The sequence below is a fragment of the Anabrus simplex genome, chromosome 7 (genome assembly GCF_040414725.1).
Source record: "Anabrus simplex isolate iqAnaSimp1 chromosome 7, ASM4041472v1, whole genome shotgun sequence".
In the NCBI taxonomy this organism is placed as follows: Eukaryota; Metazoa; Arthropoda; class Insecta; order Orthoptera; family Tettigoniidae; genus Anabrus; species Anabrus simplex.
Window position 1 is genome coordinate 33630606 of NC_090271.1, and position 7444 is coordinate 33638049.

Sequence of the window (7444 nt, forward strand, 5' to 3'; positions counted from 1 at the left end):
TGCTTGTCCCGGCATTTGCCTTCCTACAGGAGAGTAGAAAACAACTCTCAGGACAGTCGACAGTGAAGAGCAGCGCCTCCGCCTCCCAAATGCACAGCTGCGAGGCTATTAGAACTAACCGCTGTTGAACCGAATCCCACTGTGTTCGGTCCTAGCTTGGAGTGAGCCCGTACTTCCGTTGTTATAAAGGTTACATTTTTAACAGAATTTCGTATGAGCGAATCATTTTTCTGCGGTGATCACTATTATGTTTTTATTTATCAAGTAATAAAAACGCCTAATCGTCATTTTTTAAGCTTTACGTAGGAATATATTTTATTTTTCTATTCTTTTTCTGGCAGTACGCATTCATTAATCAGAAATGAACCCCCTTGGCTATTGCTATTTCACAACAAGGAACAACATGAACTAAGTCACAATTCCACTAACCCATCGTCCCGCTCCTAATGTTTATGTGTACCGGGTGTCGGCATCCCTAGAGATTCTTTTCCGTGGTTTCCCATTTTCACACCAGGCTGGGGCTCTAAGGCCACGGGCGCTTCCTACCCATTCCTAGGCCTTTCCTATAGCATCGTCGCCATAAGACCTATGTGACGTAAAGCAAAATTGCAAAATAAAATAAGAGCTGTTTATGTGCAGTACGGTTAGTGCCTGACTTTCGAAAGAAGCTCCAGTCTTTGTACGTTTTGTCTGCCACAGTCACATTTTCATCGTGCGGAAGAAGATAAATAGTATGGAACCCTTGGGCCACAATGAAGGATACCTACCTTCCTTACCTATCAGCAGTTTTCATGAGATCTGTCACTTGGTCGTTTCGGGTTCTTCGTCACTTGCTGAGGTAAATAGTAGGGTTCAGTAATCCTGATCTATCTACTCAAATGAAAGGTCTATTCACAAAATATTTGTATTTTATTTTGGAAATTTTACGGAAGAAAATAATAATTTAAAATCCACATATTTTGGATTCAATCTTTTCCACTTGACACCCCAATAGTTTAACACAAAGGGGCGGACTGCTGGTTGAGCCTTTGACTTAACTGCCTGATGGGCATCCTTACTAGAAAACATTGTCTCATATTTGATAAAGAAAAGAAAGTCTAGAGATCCTTAAAGTCGGCTTCCATGTGAGACTGCATGTACCATCATAATGATTCTTTATGGTCCAGCCCTCGTAACACGAACTCTGGACTCTGGGTATAATTAAGGCAGTCTAATCGGTGTGTGCCACACAGTGGTTGTACGGCATGGACCCTTAATTGAATCGATGTGACCTGCGACTATGTCATGGACCGACATCTAAACTTCTAAGTTACTTTAGAGTCATTGTGAATGATGACCGCAAGGAAACTGATGCTACAGTGGCATATGGCCCTAATCTAAGTCACTGAGGTTGATGACCCCCAAGACCATCCAAGTTTCTAAGCTGAAGGCTAAACACAATTAAGTTACATCGGTTGATGACAAAAGTTTCCACTTTACTAACTTCAGCACATTTTATGCTCAATCAATCAAAGTCAAATAATACAACAACAACAACAACGCTCATAATACTTTATGGTAGTAAAATCCATAACCTTCGGATATGTCCCCTTAATCGTTACGTTAATATGTGAACTTTCCCAGAGAAATAAACTAAGATTTCCAGAATGCATCTTCAAGTTATTTACTTGGTTTAAAGTTATTTCACAAATACGGTTTCCACTGAATTTAATAATTAAGTGATTTAATTAATCTTAATAAACAAGAAATTCTATCTCCGCGGACGAATGGTTTCTTTCACAAGTCCCTACTCAAATTCTGACGTAATTAATTTTAATTCGTTTGATGTTTATCATCTGTTGTTATCGTGCAGCTGGAAAAAAATTTGCATCATTTATTTCCAGTATTATATCTTGTTTCATGACATCACACTTTAAATCTAATCTAATACTAGCCACTATTCATACTTGGATAACCCTAATAATTAAGCACAAACAAAAATCTGCATAAGTAACTCTCCGTACAACGTAAGTCGATTACGATGTCATATCTCATCACAACATTTCCATAGAGCTTTGTGCACCCCTCAAAATAAATGTCATCACTACCATCACTCTATATTTTGGACAACCCTGAAATTGGCTAACCTCGCCCATTATACTCTCACTTTGTCGTTTCAAATATACATTACGATCTCAATTAAACAAATTCACAGTATCTAATAACCTACACGTTACTCCCGGATAAAAATTTCAACTAGTTCACGCAATTAATGATCTCCGTTTTGTCAGGAAATGCAATCTCAATTTCATCACGTAACACACTACACAACTCCCGTTATTCCAACTGCCCCCTCTCGATCAGCTGGCGGCATTAAAAAAACGACCCTTCTTGCTGTCAGCTTTGATGTGAAACACATGTTGGGGTCATGCTTGACTGAACTCTCGGAATGAAATCTTCGACTTCGCAAATAGAAATTAAAATACGATATTCCTGACCAAGCAGATATGCGCATGGATTTTGCTTTTAAATGTCCTACAATAATGGTACACTTCGCAAATTAACACCTGCGTGGATTCTCTTGCACCTTTCCGTCCCAAACATTATACAAAATCATCTTCGGGCTTACACAAAAGTCCCGGCATCATCTACAGGCTTCGAAACACCTGATACACAAATCCTATCTCAACTCATACGACAAATCTAACCTCTTGTCTCAAACTCGACGACTCTCACTGACAAAAGAACTGAAATAAAAATCCTTCGAATCCACGACGCATAATTGCGCACAAATACTTTAATAATGAACAACTTCGCATAAATGATCTCGTATTTTAAAACTGGATTTTCACAAAAAATGACTGACAAACTTTACTGTTATTTATTGTCACATAGACAAAGTTTAAACGGACATAGAATAGTATTACACTTCTTGACAAAATTCACCGATCTGCATTACTGAACCCGACAGCGCGCTTCCACCCGATTGGAAATAGGTAAACACGGATTCCTTGCACCAATTCCATCCAAAATTCAAACAGAAAATTCTTACTTCGAATAAAACATCTTAATTTGACATCACAGAATATAGGCAATAAATTCACTGAAATGACGATCTACTGTACTTTGGACGTGATATCACTTCGAAACCCTCACTAATAACCTTTTACAACATGTTACACGGCACTCGCAATACCTTAAAAATTTATCCAAGCAGAAAATAAAACAAATGACCTTTCGTCATATTTATGACATTCACAAAAACATATGGGTGACCAACTACGTCATAAATACCCGTTTCAAATACACATAAGTCTGACATCATAAAACAAGATATAGTAGGCGGTAAGATGGCATTTTCGCCTACCTTAGTTTTACGTCAGCTTCCATTTTTGGACACACCAGTAACCCTTCTATATTTATTTATTCATGGTTACACTTTTGGTTTCCGATTTTGTTTGAGTCATATTTCCTGAAAATAAAGCATAAAAGAAAAGAAATGTTTTCCACTTGGTGTTTCGTTGATTGAACTCGACTGATTGTATTTGTTGTCCTCACACGAATTACTTCTCTTTACATACAATATTATAAATTTTACAAAACTACTTTGGTATCTTAACCGTCTTTTAATAGATTAGTTCTTCTATGAACAACTATCTCCACATGGAGTCAAGACCCAGCCACATCGGCAAAATCTAGGTTTGTAGTACTGAGTCTACTTTATGACGAACGATTTACTGAACAATTCAAACCTCTCTCTCACGCTTCAGTGATACAAATGCAGGGGTTTCAATATGGCGTCCCTTCTTATTTTATAGGATCTATCCCCTCTCTCCAGGCATCTCTCCCTTGCCGCCAAGAAATTTGAATAATTTTTCCGACTGAAATGAACTGTATTTAAAAGAGTTGTTGCTGTAACCACGTACTTGCTACCTTGCTAGCGGCAGTGTTCATGAACATTTAAAATTTATTCTTACCAAATTAATTCGTTAAATGATCTCATCTGACAGGCACTATTTTCTGTCGACTGAGCGTGGGTAAAACAGACACGCGCGTCTCTTCTGAAATAATCCACAGAAATGGCTTAGCATTCTCGGATTACTAAAGACCAATTGTCTCATAGATAAATACAGAACCCTCATTATACTACGTTCACTATTAATTCTTTTATTTAAATATACTTATTGAACATAAACTTACTTCTGTATCCATCTACTTTCGACACGTGCGGATGACGTCACGTATCATAGCGTGGGAAGGAAGGTAGCCAACCCCTTGCCGCCACGTGTCGCCTCTGAGGTATATAAAAATTCGAGCTTCTTATTACAATTGACATGGGGCCTCCTGTAATACTTTTAATACTTAAAATTCTTAGGGCACAAAGGTCATGGGTTCAGTATATTCCCTCAACTTTGCATGCATAATGTGACCAGCCAGGATTTGGAGGCCAGCGAAAATGAACGTCTGTTTAAATGAAATAATGGTTTTGAGTGGCTTACAGCTGTTTTGAATGCATTGAACATAAATATCTGATATCAGGCTATAAGTTCCCGGAATGTGATCGCCATTTCCCTTTTTCATTGAAAAGCGCCAGTAGTCGAAAAAAGACTTACATATTAGTACAGTAAATACACTGTTATGCCTATGCGCCTCCATTTGCAGCTAGATCTGTGGTTCCGTTCACTTCTATACCACTTATGTTTAAATACTTAAAATCTGAGTCTAACAATCATCACCTCGTGTCACCTTCCATTGTTGAGCCAATTATTCTCCTAGCCTAGGTAGCCTATTCTCCTCACTCCATCTCACATGACCCCATCATCGTAGCCAGTTTATACACAAAGATTTATCCAGGCTCACTCTGTGGATCAGTGGTAGAGTACGGGCCTTAAAAGTCCACGATCGCAGGTTCAAAATCCGGCAAAGGTGGTCGGATTTTCGAAAAGTGGGAAAGATTTCATTCGGCTCACCATGTCGTATTATGATGGCACATAAAGGATCTCCGGAGATACATTTGATGTTTGCCTGACAAAATTAATTAAAATTCGCCCAAAAAGAGATCCGTTTCTCTGCCATCTGTTAGAATAAAATCACCGTCTTCAATTACTTACATATCACTCGCTAAGGAACACATTTCTCGTACGGATTTATGATAATTAAATTGATGAATAGATAAACTACAGCCCACAGTATTTCTCAAATATGGTGGTGATGATGATGATAATAATGATGATGATGTTTGTCGTTCAAAGTGTCATCGGATTTACGTCCCCACTAACTACTTTTACCGTTTTCGGACACGCCTAGGTGCTGGAATTTAGTCTCACAGGAGTTCTTTTACGTGTGAGGAAATATACCGACACGAGGCTGACGTATTTGAGCACCTTCAAATACTGCCGGACTGAGCGTGGATCGAACCTGCCAACTTGGGGTCAGAAGGCCAGCGCTACAGCCGTCGAAGCCACTCAGTCCGGCTATTTCGATTAAGAGATGTGATGGGTTACTTGTTTCATTTTCGTGTGAAACTGAAGTTAAATAAAAGATAAAAGTAATATAAATGTATATCATCCTTCTACATTCTGCCACCTCTGTCAAATTCTTAAAATAGTTTATGGGAACTCACTTAAAAATACTCTAGGATGCTGAAATTGATAGAGATTTGCGTAAACTATACAATGTCTTCGGCCGAAGGCTTACACAAAAACCAAATTAGGTCTGCGTGTGAAGTTCCTACCAAAAAAATCCATATATCCAGCAGGTGTTTTCCAGATTATGTTCGGAAATATCCTTAAAATACAACAACAGCACATTTCAAACTATACATAAAAATGACATGCACTGACTGACTGACTGACTGACTGACTGACTGACTGATTCATCATCGCCGAACCAGAACTACTGGACATAAAGGAATTACATTTTGGGGATACATTTATATTACAAAGTAGGTGCTCGCTAAGGGAGGATTTTTGTATAGTCCATCTCTAAGGGGGTGAAAAGGTGGGTGAATTTTTAAAAAGAGTATATCTATATCTCAACCGTTTAAAGACGTGCAAATTGGTATTAAAAACCTCCTTTGAAAATAAGGAAACACGTAATATTTTGTTTTCGGAAATTTTTCTTAAGGGGGGTAAATAAAGGTGAACAAGGGCTTGAATAACTTTTATGAGGATACTAATATCTTAAAAACTTATGCCCCAGGTGAGGATCGAACTCACGACCTTAAGATTATGAGACTTACGCGCTGCCTACTGCGCTACTGAGGCTCGCTGGTCAACTGGTACAACTATCACCTTTAATCATCTATAACATAATACGTGATGATATGACTGTGATTTCTAATTTTAGAGCTTGAAAATTTAAGATATATAGTGTGAGGGACAATCACAGATCCCAGTCGAGTCCAGTATTACTTCTCTCACCTCTCCTCTGCAATATTTCTTGCTCGAAGTTTGTTGCTTCTTTCCAATCTTGATGGTACGGTATAAGCAGAGTTGAGACGTGCTTTTAAAGTAAAAATTCTGTGGTGCAGTGGTTAGTGCGATAAGCCGCCTCCCCTGGAGGCCCGGGCTCGATTCCTGGCTCTGCCACGAAGTTTCAAAAGTGGTACGAGGGCTGGAACGAGGCCCACTCCGCCTCGGAAGGTCAAATGAGTAGAGAGGGTTCGATTCCCACCCCAGTCATCCTCAAAGTGGTTTTCCGTGGTTGCCCACTTCTTTTCCAGACCATAGCCACGGCCCCTTCTTTCCCTCTTCCTTGTCTATCTCTGGCCGCCTGATCGTCCTCTTCTGTTGTACCCCCGAGCGAAACTCTCGCGCTCCAGGACACTGCCCTTGAGGCGGTAGAGGTGGGATCCTTTGCTGAGTCCGAGGTAAAGGCCAACCCTGGACGGTAAACAGATTAGGAAAGAAAGAAAGAATATTCAGAAATACGTTGTGTCCAAATAACAACTAAGTGGCTGAAAACAAAGGGCAAAGGAGTGCAAGTGGTATTCATTTAATTAAGATGCTTGCAAATCAACTGAAAAATAGATTCATCATCATCATCATCATCATCATCTGTTTACCCTCCAGGTTCGGTTTTTCCCTCGGACTCGGCGAGGGATCCCACCTCTACCGCCTCAAGGGCAGTGTCCTGGAGCTTCAGACTCTTGGTCGGGGGATACAACTGGGGAGTATGACCAGTACCTCGCCCAGGCGGCCTCACCTGCTATGCTGAACAGGGGCCTTGTGGAGGGATGGGAAGATTGGAAGGGATAGGCAAGGAAGAGGGAAGGAAGTGGCTGTGGCCTTAAGTTAGGTACCATCCCGGCATTCGCCTGGAGGAGAAGTGGGAAACCACGGAAAACCACTTCCAGGATGGCTGAGGTGGGAATCGAACCCACCTCTACTCAGTTGACCTCCCGAGGCTGAGTGGACCCCGTTCCAGCCCTCGTACCACTTTTCAAATTTCGTGGCAGAGCCGG

General features: G+C 40.3%; 1 non-coding gene across 1 annotated transcript; it reads right to left on the bottom strand.

Moving 5' to 3' along the window:
- Nucleotides 1–6172: 6172 nt before the first annotated feature.
- On the bottom strand, nt 6173–6245 carry TRNAM-CAU (transfer RNA methionine (anticodon CAU)). The gene has a single exon. It is a non-coding gene; the product is annotated as a tRNA-Met (tRNA).
- Between the last annotated feature and the right edge of the window lie 1199 nt (nt 6246–7444).